This window comes from Dermacentor silvarum, chromosome 7 (genome assembly GCF_013339745.2).
Source record: "Dermacentor silvarum isolate Dsil-2018 chromosome 7, BIME_Dsil_1.4, whole genome shotgun sequence".
In the NCBI taxonomy this organism is placed as follows: Eukaryota; Metazoa; Arthropoda; class Arachnida; order Ixodida; family Ixodidae; genus Dermacentor; species Dermacentor silvarum.
The window spans coordinates 98,469,962-98,486,274 of NC_051160.1; the positions used below are offsets into that span (position 1 = coordinate 98,469,962).

The 16,313-nt window shown below is 46.1% G+C and overlaps 1 protein-coding gene across 2 annotated transcripts in view; it reads right to left on the reverse strand.

Annotated features, from left to right (window-relative positions):
- LOC125946888 (uncharacterized) overlaps positions 1-16,313 on the reverse strand; it is a 985,317-nt gene that overhangs the window by 683,650 nt on the left and 285,354 nt on the right. The window lies entirely within an intron of this gene.

The window sequence follows — 16,313 nt, forward strand, 5'->3', positions numbered from 1 at the left end:
GGTGGTATTTCCGTAGGATGTTGTTTATGTTTTGAAAAGCATTAGAATATTTTGGTATAATGGCTGGTACCAGATTCTGGTGTAGGTTGTTTCTTAGCTAATGCCGACTGCCTCTCTAATCTTGACGCGATGTCATAAGCCTGGCCGAGAGGAATTTGTGGGTGGTTTCGTTCCGCTAGCGTTAACTTAATGTAATTTAGGTGTTGGATATATTAGCTGAATTCACTACAGATTCTTCTTAATCGTTTTGCTTATCCGACAAAAATATTTCGCTTGCAGTGTAGCCGGTGATGACTGGTCTTCTCTAAATACTGCTGGCTCTCCATAGGCTTCCGCTAAAGTGTTCTCAGTTTTCCGTTTTCAATGTAAACCGTCGTGTCGAGGAAGTTTATCTGGCTAGGAGAGTGGTGGGCAGTAAACTTAATACTCGGTTGAAAACTGTTGAAATGGCTAGCAAGGTGGGTTAGCGCATTTGTGCCGTGTTCCCATATCATGAATATGCCGTCAATGTAACGTGCGTAGGCGTGGCGTTTTAAACGGTATGGTTTGATCAGGTTTGCTTCAAGCTGTCCCATAAAAATGTTCGTATATGTGGGAGCGAATCGTGATCCTATGCTTGTGCCGAAAGTATGTAGGTAGTCAAAAGAATCGAATTCGAAATAATTGAGCATGAGAAGTCACAGGTAAGCTTTAGGAGCGTGCGCTTGAAGATTGACTGCGAGGGACTTCGACATGACTTCAATTCCTTCCCTCGTGGATATGTTATTGTAAAAAGCAGAAACATCTAAAGTTACTAGAAAAGGACGGACGGAGATGATTTAGTTAGTGATAATCGAAGCGATAATTCGAAGGAAGTGGGGCGTACCTTGAACAAAAGATGGTAGGGTGGTTGGAATGTTTGATAGTTGGTGATTTAAGAATTTAGATATAGTTACTCGGTAGGTGGGTTGTTATTTGACACTGCAGGCCTGCCTGGGATTTCAGCTGTAAATATTTCTTCTACGGGAACCTTATGTATTTTAGGAAGAACGTATTTTTCCGAGCATGGAAGAAGACCGCGAATACACGCAAAGTGCCTCGAGCGGCCAGTCGCGCGGTAATTCTGCGTGTATTCGCTGGCTTCTTTCACCCGCAGAAAAACACATTTATGTAGCACGTATTGAGCAACAGAAAGCTGTATGGGGAGTTTTTCTTGTTGCTCTACAACTTTCTCATTGGCGCTTTGATAATTAGGACAGTTCTTCTCGACCTATATAATTATTTATAATTACCTAATTAAATCTCAGTAACGAAACAAATACTGGAGGCTACTCCACTGTACTGGAAACAATACGCATTAGGTTTGCTTCTGTTAACGCCCTTCTTCTTTCTTTAAATCGTGCTGCATGATAGCTGGGACACCCTGTATACCGCGGACGACCTTATTAGAGGTTTGTTGAAAGGTGAAACTAATAGCTTTCAGCGTTCAGTAGAATTTTTATGGACAATGAACAATGCATCAAAAATTGCAGGGTACGCACAAATAATATTTACTGCCTGTCTATTGCTTAAAATTTCATCGCGATGATCAGAACTTCCAAAACACCAATAATACGACGACTCACAACAAATAGAATTTGATTTCACGCTGTCAAACATGGCTGAGCTATACCGATCTAAATATTTATTATTAAATATTATTAAACATTTATTAGATCGGTATAGCTACAGCTATACCGATCGAAATATTTTATTACCTCCGGATATCTACGACCGCAGGGATATTTTAGTAATTATATAAGGCGCCATTATATAAGTTCTGTTTCTTGAGGATTTCAATAATTGTGCTGTACGAAACATATACCGTGGTTCTCGTCTTTACATTGTTTCAGTGAATTGGCCGCGATTGTTCGAACCGCATCACTGTGATGCTAGAAGTAGAGTGGGGTTACAAAAGACAGCTATTTAATATTGTAACATGAATATTTAACGTCTATGTCCGCTTTATTTAATGAAAGGTCACACATTGATGAAACGATGATATGTTTATCTTAAAGAATGCGCAAAGAAATGACGCATGCGAACTACAAGGACGCAGTGTTGTTTGATTGGTGCTAGGTGTTTTGCGCATCGCTCACGATGTATCAGTATCGGCTTGCTCCACTTGCTGTGGTTTTACAGTGATTCAAGGTAACCAAGCATTCATAATCATCTTCATATACAAAATGTGTTTTTGTCAGGATGCTGGTACGCTTTATTACACATAGTGTTCTAGCTATTACATTATAGTATTCGCTAAGATGCCCCGCTTTTTAAGCCAATTAGACTAATATAAGGCGCAGACGCTGCTACTGGACCAGAGCCGGCTTTTCGGGTAAAATATCACGCTAAAACATTGGTAATGATAGCCTGAAGTGCCGAAAGAACTTGGCAAAAATACCTGTCATCGTTAGCTGGGTCTTTAAGAGACGCGGAGCGGCGCAACGCGACAGCGACCAATCTTAAGAAGACACATACGCAGTGCGAAGGATGGCGAGAAAGTCCGGCGTGGGCATAATTTTTTACGGTCCCGAACGCTTGCAAGGGTATTGTAACGAGGTTAACGCAGACAGGAGAGAGAAGACCGATTGTGATATAAAGCATCGTGAAAAGCACGTGAATTGCATCAAGGTGTTATATGATCTGTACATTGGTCATGTAAGCGCGCGTACAGAGGTCAAACAGGCCGGTGCCTTAACCACAGACTTAAAGCGCACCAGTACAACGTCAAAGAAAAGCGTTATCAGGCAATCGAAGTATTTACTCCCAGGTTGGCGGTGGCGTCCCAGTCTTTAAAAACACGGCCATAATAAGTAAGCCCCAAGGTAGAATGACACGGTAGATAATTGAAGAATATGAAGTCGACAAAATGAAAGAGAAATGTGTGAGTTTTCCATCTTTTGTCGTATCGCAGAAAGAAAAGATGTTTCTAGAAGCAGGGCAACACTGTTCGTTCAGCATCAGTCAGGACCACCTCAGCGGGCGACGCAGAAGAGGCCGCCATTGCACTCGCATCAGGGCTACCTTATTGCGATGTCATCATCAGTGACTCGAAGACTGCTATCCGGAACTTCAGTAGCGGCTACATTACAAACATCGCGCACTCTCTACTAGTCGCTCACCCGCCAAAAAACTACATCGCTCTCATCTGGACTCCAGCACATCAAGGACTACCAGGCAACGAAATGGCTCATGCCGCTGCTCGAGGATTCACGGACCGAGTGGACGGAAATGTGGGCCTTACCCCAGAAGCCAATGACTCCCAACAACAGACCAATAAAGACGCACTCATCACATTCCATGAAATTTGCACACATTACAAACACCAACGCCTAACGTATCCACCTCTCTCTGTGTCGAGCACGCGCCAGAGGGAAATATTGTTGCGCCAACTACAAACTCGCACTTTTCTTACCCCACGCACTTTGCACTTATTCTTTCCCGACACATACCCGACACCCAAGTGTCGCTTCTGCCCTGTCCAGACTGCAGATCTCTCCCATATAATGTGGAAATGCCCCATCAAATATCCCCCCCCCCGCAACCTCAAACCATTAATTAGTAGGGAGGAGCTGTGGGAGACTGCCCTGCGCAGCTCCGATCCCACCCTGCAGGACCGAGTCCTGAGGTGGGCTGAGGAGGTAGCGGAGGCCTACCACGACTGGTAGGCGGACGTCTGGCAGCACAAGGTGCTAAGACTCGAGCACACAGGCCTCCCTCTCTCCCCCCCCCCGGCCCCTCCCCTTTCTTAAAAAGGGAAATAAAAGTTCATTCATTCATTCTAGATCCTTCGCCTCGAGATGACCAGGTGCGATGTGATCACAGTGGTGATACGTGTGGGCTCTGTACTGTATCTTTATATGTTTGTCTCCTTGGTTTTATTATCGATCCGCTGTCATTATATAAATAACACGTGCGATCAAATAAAATCGCTTGAGAGCTAGCGCTGTGTATGTGTTTTCTTTTCTTGGTCCCTGTCGTGTTGCGCTGCTGCGTGTATATTATGAATTCAAACCAACTAGTCGAGCAACGTGCCCTAGCGAATTTGTTCGTTGTTCCACTTTATGGGCTAGCAACAATAACCTTTCTTAATATACCCTGGTAAACATTTCACCTGTACGACGAAAACACGTCAAAAATTAGTCAGGCTTAACTTTCACAGCTTTTTCTCGCTACCCCGATTCTCTTTTTGATATAAATCTAATTTTGAATGTCTAATTTTCAATTGATCGAACTTTTATATTTCAACTTTTTTCTGTGCTGCAATTTTGCTACTGACGCACAAGAAGTAAACTTCCTAAGCAACACGAATTTACAGGTGATTTTCTTTTCTGGTATAGGTCAATTCTATGAACTGCGCCTGTGGAATTCGTCTGCTGTGAGCCCATATAAAGAATGCCTTAATGTTTACGCTGCACTTGTACCGGATGGAAACGTCATCACGACCTATTACAATCCCTTGTGCAAAAGCATAATTAACGGAACCGCGTAGATTTTAATGCCTTTAAGCAACGCGGACGCAGTTTCCTTCAGCATAAAGCCCGAAGACCGTGCTTTCCTAAACCCGAATTGACAAAGTGTAACTCGCCTGATTTCTGATAACGCGTGCAAAACAGACACACACACACACAACTTCTATTTCACACTCGACAATATTTTCTGACATCCTGCAAGCGTGAATTCTGCAATAAACACATACTAGGGCAAACAAGCCCCCCCCCCCCCCCCCCCCATTGCATCTCTATTAATTTTATTGCTCCTCACAGTTTCCCGTCTCCCTTCATCTGGTCCCGCAAACATGACCGAGACATCCACCGTATATTCAAGTAACTGTTCGCGTGGTGACGTCAACGCCAGGCGCAGTTTTCAACTGCGGAGTTGCTTAAGCCGTCCGTAAGTTGTGCCGCGAGCCGGAAAACCTCTCCGAGCTATGGCGTCGCTGCATTGCCTGCAACCACCTCGCAGAGCGGCGTGTGCTTCGCCTCCTCTCCGTGCCGTGCACACGTTCCCTTGACATGGGACGTTAAGGAGAGAAAAGGACAGCCGGCGCGCGGGGCGCGCTATGCTCGGAAGGGAGAAAGAGAAAATGAGAGCGAGAGAGAGAGAGAAAGAAATTGTAGCAGCACCAACGATGCAACGCGCACAGCTGCTGGCGACGCCGCCCGCGTTTCCCCGTTCCCCGCGTTCGCGCCGAACACGCGCGGCGTCCGTGACGGCAGCAGGCACCTCTGGCAGTGGCTCGCAGATTTTGACCAGCCACACCACGGCATGTGTGGAGGCGCAGCTTGGCCGTGACGTCACCGGGGAGATAAAGCTCGGAGTCGCGGCAACGGCGGCACAACGTTCGTTGACTCTGTGGCAAGTACATGTAGCCTTGACATGGGACGGCCAAGGAAGATCCGGACACCCGAAGAAGCCGCTCATCTTGAAGAGCGTCGCGCGGCCATGCGAGAATCTGCGCGTCGGTTGCGAGCCGATTCGGAATACCCTGCCTAGCGGCACTTAGCAGTTCCTAACAAAACTTAGCCAAACCTAGTAAACCTGGAAGAAGCTAGGTCGATCACCAGCTCCGCTATTTACTCCAGCCTTGCACAACTAGTAAAAGCTGCCCACGTTTTCTGTTCGCACTGCACGGCCTAACTAATAGCTTAAACAGCTCCGCTGTTAAAAACTAAGTGCGTCCGGTGGTGGGATTCCAAACTCACCCCTTTAGCATAGCAGCCAGACGCCATAACAATTAGGCGATAGCCGTATGTTTCCATGCTACTTATTCTGTAGTGCAGAGGAAGGTACGGCACTGCAGCCACATCACCAGTCTTACAGGAGGCGCGAACCATCGTCTTAACAAAATAACTCGTAAAGATGTTTACCCTCTTCCGAGAATTGACGAGCCCCTTAACTGCCTCCAAGTCGCGGAGTTCTTCTCGTGTATCAACTTAGGCAGCGGCTATTGGCAAGATCCCATGGCACCAGAATATCAACCTAAAACGGCCTTTGTAACACCAGATGGCCTATATGAATTTCGTGCCATGCCTTTCGGGCTTTGCAACGTTTAAGCGTATGATGGACAACCTGTTTCGTGGTCTCAAGTGGAAAACGTGGCTCTGCTACTTAGATAATGGGGTTATTTTTTTTCGCCTGATCATTCCCCCCATATATCTAAACTGAATTAGGCGCTACAGCGCCTAACTGCCGCCGGCCTTCAGCTCAACCTGAAGAAATGCCACTCACGATATTTCACCATATGTCAGCTCTCCATATTTGGCCATGTAGTGTCTAAACACGGTTTTATTCGGGTTCATTTCAACCACTATCGACGGTTCTGCAGGATCAGTGTTTTTTTTTTCCTGCGAAAGACTCCACGTTGAAGTTCAAGACATCACACCAGATGACATCGACAGCCGCGGAGCTTGTTGCTCTTCGTAGTGCACTTCGCATAATTCTTGCGGAACCACCTAACAAATGGAGTGTTTTCAGTGACTCCAACGCGGATCTATATTGCTTGCTTTCCCCCTTACGCCGTGGACCCTACAAACAACTAGTCCTAGAAATCCCAGAGCTCAATCATCGCCTCGTCGAGCAAGGTTACGACGTCACCTTTCAGTGGCTACCTATCCACTGTGGCGTGCAACAAACGTGCCGATGAAGCTGCTCGATCTGCTCATGAAGACGGTGTGCCGTAACCAATCCCGCTGTCATTGTGGAACGCACCTAATTTGCAGCACACACGTCGGCATCGCCTGGACCTCTGTCTTGGACTTCGACCTCCACCTGGACTTTCCCGATCCGATAGCAATGTTCTATTGCCGATTGTGGCTTAGCGTCGTATTTACGAAGGCGTTTCGTTTCCGTATAGGATGAGAGGATAGTGCTGCGTGTGACCACTGCGAAGACGAGGAGACTATCGAACACGTACTTTGCCATTGTCCCCGTTACAGTGCACAAAGTCAGTCACTCGCGACCGCGCTTGTGCGTTTTGACGATCGGTCACTTTCGGTGCAGACAGTCCTGGAACGCCGGGCCATACAGTCATCACAAAACGAGTCAGTCAAGGCAGTCTTGAAATTTCTTCGTTCGAGTAGACTACCTGACAGACTAAGTTCTCACGGACGCTTCCAACCTCCTTTATTTTTATTTTTATACTGTTCCTTCGTGACTGCTTTTTCTCTACCCTATTCCTTCCACCTTTCATTTCTCCTTCCCTTTCCGCCAGTGCAGAGTACCAAACCAGAATGTTTTCGGGTTAGCCTCCCTGCCTTTCCGACCCTATTTTTTTTTCTCTCTCTAAACACGGTATTCTTGCGGACGCCGCCACGCTCCGTGCAGTTGTTGATTTTCCCAAGCCTTCCTGCGTGGAACTTCGAAGCTTCCTTGGCCTCTGTTGTTATTTGCGTTGCTTCATTCGGAATTTTGCGCCCATCACCGCTTCCTTGAATCAGTATCTCCGGAGCGACTTGAACAATTTCGGCTAGTCCGCTACTTGGGACGATACCTTCCAAGAGTTGCGTTGTCTATTCTTGGATGATGCAACCTGTGCTGTGAGTGGCCTGCTCTAGTTGAGACGCTGCCAAAGCTGACTGTTGCTCTTGTGTCTTGCCCTTGTGTCAATTCACTATATTAAAATTACCATGAAATAAATGATGCGTGAAATGATGTATGTACACAAACTATTAACAATTGTATCAGCACCAAATGGTTGTAACCACTGACATGTCAACTAGCAGCAAATAAAAAAACGTCACAGAAAGCAACACCTTCCATGACAACAAATGCTTGAAATGAGAAGCTAAAGACGTCATAAAAAGTTGGTACCCGTCCGGCCGACATGAAATTTGATCGTAAATTTCTTTAAGTGCGTAATAATCTGAGTGAAATGCGATCTTTAGGAAACAGCTATTTCTGCATTTCGGTCATGCTTCAAGACTCGGCCACGTTTTGCGCAAGACCACGCAGGAATCATCGACAGCCCAAGGAGCAAGGAACACACGGTCATTAAGTACCTGCACGCTTCTGGACGCTCAAACGCTATTGCTTCGTTTCGAAGGCCCGTAACTCAGGACTGGGTCCGAGCCCGAGTAATGCGCCGCTTCGGCGGCGCGATACTCGGGCTCGGACCGAAGTTGTTTCAGTCACTCTCGAGTAGTGGCGAGGCCGCATTCGCGCCGCGCTTCCTGTTCTTCGCGAGTGACTCTCTTCTTCGGCCGTCCCACCTTCGCATTGATGGGCTCGGCATGGCGGCGACGCGGAGCTATATATCCCGTGGGTTGGCGCAGTGACGTCACGGCTGAGGTTCGCGTCTGTGCAACCACTCCGCACGGCGCGGTGACGTCATGGCTCGGCGAAGCTAAGGCAAAGCGATGCGGCCCACGCGATGACGTCACTGCTCACGCAGCTGTGGCGAGGCTCGGCGCGGTCGGCGCAGCTGGGGCGAAGCGTTGCTAGGCGACGCATGCTGACGTCATCGCCAGGCGGAGGTTTTCTTGCGTACACTAGACGGACCATCCTCGAGCTTAAACAGCTTTGCTAGTTCACAGGGTATGTGTTCACAGGCGGGCGAAACTCCAACATGCGCGCCACGCTGCATCGTCTGCGGCGGGGCGCACAACACCGGGAAAATTTTTTTTACGTAGGATCACTTAAAATGCTGTTCATTTATGTACATGCTCAATGCAGAGATACCGTTATATAAGAGGTCTGATAATTTTTCAGATGCACATTCTCTTATCAGTCACCCCATTGATTGATTACTCTGCCCTACCCCTATGCCTTAGGTGGACAAACACGCTACCGCAGGTGGTTAGAAATCGAGTCTTGTCATATAGCCATAAAAGAACGGCTGGTTTATTTGAGTATTATATACAAAGAATAGTATATTTTCATCCACTTACAGTCTAATGCCCTTTCTCGTTGGCTTCGACGAGTACGATGATGGTTTGTCGTTTTTGGCGGTGACAGACCTGGCGTGGTTGACCAGAAGTAGCCGAAGGAACTTGTCAGCAATCAAACGTGCCGATCGCCTTTGTCGAGGCTTTCTGGGCAACTGAGAATGGGAGAATCTTCCAAGAAAGGTGTAACAATCAAAGGCAGCACTTCGTGCATGCTCTTCCGGAGTAGATGTTGCACAGCATTCTCAAAAAAGCTTACGATATTATCCAAGAGTACAAGAAACCTAGCGTTGGGGTTGTGAAGGCCACTCTAATCTTGGTGTTTCACCAACTCAAACAAAACATTATCTTTCCTGGTAGTTGACAGCAGCATCACGCAGGCGTCACACCCATACTCGCTGATGAGCTTCACGAAGTAGCCACCAACGTAGGCCAAGACAGAGTACGTAACGGATGGTGAGATATTGGATTGCTGTTCCTTTAGGCAAATCAGTTGATCAAGTACCTTCTGAGGTACATGTGCAGCCATCTTTTCGGCATCGTCGACGTCTGGCGCATGGAGCTGCGTTGAAAGTCCGCTTTCCTTGACAATGTGGTCAAGTGCTGTCGTGACAGCCCTTGCATCTAGTGCGTCATTGCCTCCACAAATGGACTTCAGTCGTCCGAAGACAGCCTCAATGGGATCGCTATTGTACTTTCTGGTCAATACATATCGGACACACCTGATCAGGAGGTACCGTGTCGTCTGCACCGTAGATTTCGTAGTGAATAACAATGCATGAAACGTTTCGTCCGTGAAGGCATGCCCTCCTGACGCATGCGATCCTTGTTAGACGTTCTTCATAAAATTTACAAACTCATTTTCCAGCCAGAGCAATCGATAGTCGTCCTGCCGTGAAATGGGCGTCTTGCAGTCACTTCCGCTTTAAGTTGTATCATGAGTGTCAAACCAATGTTTTATTTTATTCATAAAATCAATAGTAGGGCCTGCTTCCTTGAAGGTTCTTGCAGCTGGGTCGCTACTAAAATTCGCTTGCAGATGCTGCAACGCTGCAATAACTTCTGGCGAGAATACTTGTACGGCTCGGAGCGCGTTCATCTTCTCCATATTTGACGGGTACACAGGCTTTCGCGTCAAATTTCTTGCAAGTTTCACCGTTTTGTGTTTCTGAAACTCGTACAGCTGCTGGACAAACGTTCCAGTGATCGTGCCCGAGCCATCAGTAAGGGTCCGTGCAAGGAACTGACTACAGATATTCTTCAGAATGTGTCAGGGATCGAAACTCAGTAAGATAACTCTGTCGTTGTCCAATGGGTGGCTCACGGTTGTAGAAAAACAGCCATTTCCCAGTAGCTTGAACATAGTTTTGTTTGCGGAGTAGTTGTCGATCACTATGCGCAACTACGACAAATCCGCACAACCCCACTGCTGCTATGACTTCTTTGACCCAGGCGAAGAGGTCCCTCCCCCTCAGCTGCTTGGTAAAATAATACGAGCAAGGGGTTCTGTATGTGCTGGTCACACCTTGAAGAACAAAGCACAATACTCTATTTGCCAGGGTCCCATCTGCGCTGCAAGTCGCGCCGTCGTTCGGTCTGTCTTTAAATCCGAAAATGGCATCAGCCTTTCGGTCATACAAGCACTTCGGCTATACTGAAGCCTCATCAATTATCAATGACGCCATGTGTTGTTTGCTGCTCAACATCGACGCCTCCAAAATCAGTCTTTCTTTCATGGAAGCGCTCATTCCTGATGATGTTGGGCTAGGGCCGACGTATTTCTGTTTTGTGCACTTGGCGGGCAGTGTCAAAAATGCCCTTGCATGGTCTTATACTTTCGGCGATGCAAAGCGCCGAATGACGCATTCCCTTGTGATGTCTTCAGGGTAGCTTGGGCACTTTACGCCATAACATCGAATTTGATGCTAAAGAAAAGCCGCCTTCTTTCCTCCTCTGCCAGAATCCTTGACGATATCTCGCACTAAGCCGTAATTCTTGTCTTCATGGTAAGCGCTCAAGTGTTTTTGTTCTTCTGCTACTTGCTGAGCAAGGCTGCCGCTCCTTGTGCGGTAGTAGGAATTTTGAGCACGGAGCCTCGCTACCAGTGAAACGTAATGACTCACTCGTTGCCGGTCGTTGTTGGTGGTCTTGGTAAAAACACATCGAGTGTGCTCATTAGTGTGGTCTTCCGCACTTGAGACGTCTTGGGATAACTCTGCTTCATCGGCTTTTCGTTTATTTGGTTCATACCGCGGTGGCGAATCCCAACCGTTGGTTCTTTGCGAGGCTTTTTAGAGCTTGGTCCATGTAAGAAGGATTATCCTCGAAGACTGTCGCCACGGCGCCAGAACAAAGTTTTCTGATACGGCACCCTTCAACATAATCGCGTTGAAGAAAGTGCCTGCTGCAGACTATTGTTGATGCGACTTGTCGTTAATTATAAGATTTTCCCTGGAAATCTTTCTTTTCCAGTTTGAACAGAGCTGTTGGTCGACCGGAAATTGATGAAATGAAACACCAACAGTCTTCCCAGGCCGGTATTTGCAAAGCGGCACGCAGCAGTAGACCATTGTTGTGGAGGTGGTGCCACGGGCTACGTAAAATATTGCGAACATTCATGAAGGACTCACCGCAACGAGTTCATCCTTTCTGAGTGCACGTCTAACATCACTTCAGAAAATAATGCCCGACGGAAAAACTTGAGATCTCTGTGCATGACGAAGCTGCACTACACGTGGCACAGAATGGCGACTGGCTGAGCACCAACGTCGCGGCCTCCTTGAACATTAAAGAAAAAGTTGCAGTGGCTTAGCTCGGCTATGCCAGGATATACGTAGCGTTAGCAAAGGTTCAGCTGATTATTCTTAGCTTTCCTGGTTGTCTAGACTGTCAAGGATTAGCTTGATTGTCATGCTTACTGCTGCTCCAATGACACACACGCGGTATACGTATTATGTGGCACATGTATATAGCCTTCTTCTGTTCATTCCTCCTACGCTCAACCGCTAATTGCCAGGCAACTACTTCGGGATCCGATGAGTCAAGCTTCTCCCTTCTTCTGCGCTGTTGAGCAGCATTTGCGCTCTCCTTCTCCATGGCTATACCACACTGGCAAACGCCAGTCAGAAGCGCAGCGGCTCCAGCGCAGTGTCAGACGGCGACTGCACAGCGAGCGCGCGCCGGCGCCAGTGCGTCTACCACGGCTACGACGTCACTCCTCCTCTGGAATGCGCAGACCGGCGGCGGTGAGTCGCGCGCGGCGGCGGCGGAGTGCGCGAGAGGTGCCGGCTCCGGTGGCTCCGGTGCGCAAGCCGTGTGACATCACTGATCCTTGCGCATGCGCAGCACGGCTCTTGATGTGCCGCGCGAAACGGGCTTGGCTAGGCCAGTGTGCTAACGCTACAAAACTGAGGGCGGCACCTGCGCGCGCTCCCAAGGGTGGGCGCGCGACGCCACCACACGGCGGTTCATCGAACTGCTCATGGAGGGGGAATGCCTTTGTTCACGGGTCGACCGAGAAGGCCGTAAGGAGAAAGCGCGCGCGCGCAGTCCAGTCCGGCCGTGCCCAGGGTGGGGTATTGAGCCCTATTCTCTTTAACCAAACGATGGTCGCCCTTGCTGAAATATTACCCAAGACAATTCACCTATCAATGTGCGCTGACGATATTTTACTTTGGGCCTTCTGTGGTGACTCGTCTTCACGTGCGCGCAAGAATTCAGCGGGCAGCCACCCTAACTTCTGCGGATTTCCGACAACTAGGCCTTAGTATATGCATAGAAAAATGTGCGTTAATCGCGTTTATAGGCAAACCCATGACATCATACCCTCTTTATCTCAATTACCACGCCCTGCACATTGGAACCATGGAAACATGCATTACATGAATCTTTGAACAAAAATAATTCTTTCGTTGAGAAAGGTAAGCATTCGAAAATCTGATATACAGAAGCCGTACACTTAAAGTAGGCATCTTGGGTAAACCAAGCAAAGGAACGGACAAGTTATCTCCACCATCACCATAACGAATACCCGCGGGGAGGGCGGCGTAGTGTCGCTGGTGTTCGCACGCAGTGGCACCTAAACTTCTCTGAGTCCACGCCCGGACTGTGTTGGCACGCCATTTAGATGGCCCAGTGTGTAGAAAGGGCAGCGCGACAAGGAATTAATGCTGGTGACTGTGCACGACTAATACGCACAGGAGCGCCATCGGTGCAATCACGGAGGCCAGGCTACCTGGGAGACAACACAAAGGACTTAGAGCTAACTTTGTGGCGGCACTACTACATGGTACAGCGTCTGCAGGAGGATACATGAGAGAGCAGCACGGCGGCACACTTCATACATGACGTGTTTCGGCTATTCGCGTACACAGACAGTCATCATGGATGAGTTCATCGCAACTTTTATCAATGTGACAATTTGAACAGATGGTGAGGTCAGTAATGAATGGTGCAGACCACACAGGCAGGACTACCTACACCTGCATACTCAGGCTGAAACGCAGTAGCGATATTTATGAATGGCTAGATACTAAAGAAATATGAAAATGTATTTTCTCTTGTCCTGTTCTTTGTGTGGTTTTCTTTTCCACGTGTCCAGTCAATGTCCATGTTGCTAACGTTTTTGAAGCGCTTGATATAATAATTGAGCACCCATTATGGCTGCGTCCCGTCGAAGTTCAGGCTTTGTTTTTGTCAAACACTTTTTATACATAAATTAGGTTAACCACTTTCAAATCTTTGGCTAATACTTTTGACCAGTGCATCCCTCAAGCAAATAAAACATAATTTATTCTCTTCGTGTGGAATTTTGTCAGATTAGCTCTATTTTATGGCCAACGAACATGTTTTTTTTTCCCTCATCGCTGAAATAAGTTTGTACTCCTTCATTATGAGACACATATATTGAATAAATTCTTTGCTAAATTGCGCTCATTTCAAGGCGATGACAATGCCTATCACTAGCCATCTTCTGAGATGCCGCCACCTCATTCCCATCGAGAAAGTGCGGAATTTGATGTCAAGGCTAGTTGTACTTCACAAATCGCATGCGTACTAAAGAACCTATGCTTACCGCCAGATAATTACGGACGATGTAGGACGCAGCTGCTCTGCTATGCAAGTAGTAGCCGCGGTTTCTCAACATGAAAAGTTTTGACATCATAATATGCAGCAAAAACTGCAACCGATTAAAAATAAGAAATGACACTTTGAGAAGTAAAAAAGCATAGCTCCTTCATTGGGAGATAACTTAGCTGCACGAATTTCTAATCAGCAGGCAACCTTCCAATATATGCAAAAGTTAAGTAGCAGAGTGTAGCAACACAGACTTTCATGTGACATTTCACGTTCAATGAGTCTTATATAGTTTTCCAAACCATTTAAGTTTAAGAACAAGTTTTTAGTAGCATCACACTCTCGTCATGCATTTTTGTTGGTGGTGAGAGGTGTTAAAGACCTATATCATTTCAATTCTTAAGAAACTGTGCTGCTTAGTCAACCTTCCACCATAACAAAAGAAAAAAAAAACAAATCAACAAAGTACGCCAGTGGATCAATAATTCCCGAAGGAAAAAAATTGAAAGCCAGCTTGCACAATCATTTACTTGCTTTGCAGACTACAAGAACTGCGCACGGGTGAAAGTCATAGATAACCTTCCCATAATAATTACGCGCTTTGAAACATTTAATGTCACACTTCGTCTGAAGGGCACATAATTGCATACTTGAAAGTGCAAGCCAGCAAGCAGAGCAACATTCTTTAGATATGAGTGAGACCGAAAAGACTGACCAATGCAGAGTCCGTGTCGACAATTTACAAGAAACCAGCCATAAATGAGTCGGCGGTTGGTGCCATATTGACGCCAAATCCTGATAATACGCTGATAATGTAAACATTGTAAGGTATTACTTACACCTAACTTATGATATGGCTAATAAAAATTGGACCTCTCGGCTTCCGTTCGTCTCGTTCACACACACACACGTGCGAACTTATTATATATATATATATATATATATATATATATATATATATATATATGAACAGTTTCTGCGGCTGTTTCCGAACGAAATAGCATTATTGTGCTCACTATTTATTATAAAACAAAACGTAATCTTCATACATTTTTCTACCCTAAAGTATCACAACTACACGCTCATCTAACACACATATTCATAGTTAAGTTGAATGAACTTTTGATAAATTGTTTGAATAAGTGTATTTATTTATTTATTTATTATTCATTCCCACATTCGCTCAGAGAGCATTACAGTGGGGGGGGGGAAACAATACAAATGCAAAACAGTAGTAATTAAGGTTACATAACAAAAAGAACACGGTGACGAATAATACAGTACAGGCAGCATAACTATCTCCAAATCAAAAGAAAGAAAAAAGAAAGAAAAGGACTATATATACATATATACACATACATGTGCACATATACATATATAAAGACACATACGCACTTACACACTCTCATAAATATATATAGTAGGCCAGCAAACGCAAGAAAAAAAATACCATCAAAACACACAAACTGATCACATGGCAAGCAGTTCACTGTAAAAGTCTGAGTTTGATGTTTTAGAAACGGTGTCCTCAGGCAGAGCGTTCCATTCATTGATGGTTTTGGGGAAAAAAGAATATTTTAACAAGTTCGTTCTTGACTTTATTGGCCTTACTTTTCATGTGTGTTCACGGCGATGGGATATGTAATGTGGGTTAAGCATGTATTTTGATTTATTAATGCCAGTATTGTTGTAAAAAATCTTATGAAAAAATTTGAGACGCAAGCAACGCCGGCGTTCGGCTAGCGTCGAAACCTCTAGGCGTATTTTCATTTCTGTGACGCTACTAGATCTGCGATAGTTACCAGTGATAAAGCGTGCCGCTCGGTTTTGTACGCGCTCTAGAATGTATTTAAGGTTGTCCTGATAAAGGTCCCATATCGTGCACGCATACTCAAGAATAGGCCTCACGTATGTCGTGTATAATAACTTCTTAGTTGCCAGAGGACAGGGGTGAAAATTTCGAGCGAAAAACATTAGTGTGTTATTCCCTTTAGCGGCAATCTCAGCAATGTGATCCTGCCAAGTAAGATCGCTTGAGAAGTGAACGCCGAGGTACTTGGCCCCTGTTACGCTCGGAATGGTTGAGTTGTTCACTCTGTAAGAATGGGAAACGTCAGTTTTTTTCCTAGAAAAGCACACGTAGTTGCATTTTGATTCATTTAGGGTCATGCACCAAGTAGCACACCAGTTCGAAATTTTATTAAGGTCCTGTTGAAGAATTTTGATGTCACTTTGATTGTTTATCGAGCGGTAAACAACGCAGTCATCTGCGTACAATCGTAGGTTGGACTGGATGTTTTTACCAATATCGTTAATAAAAATAAGAAATAATAA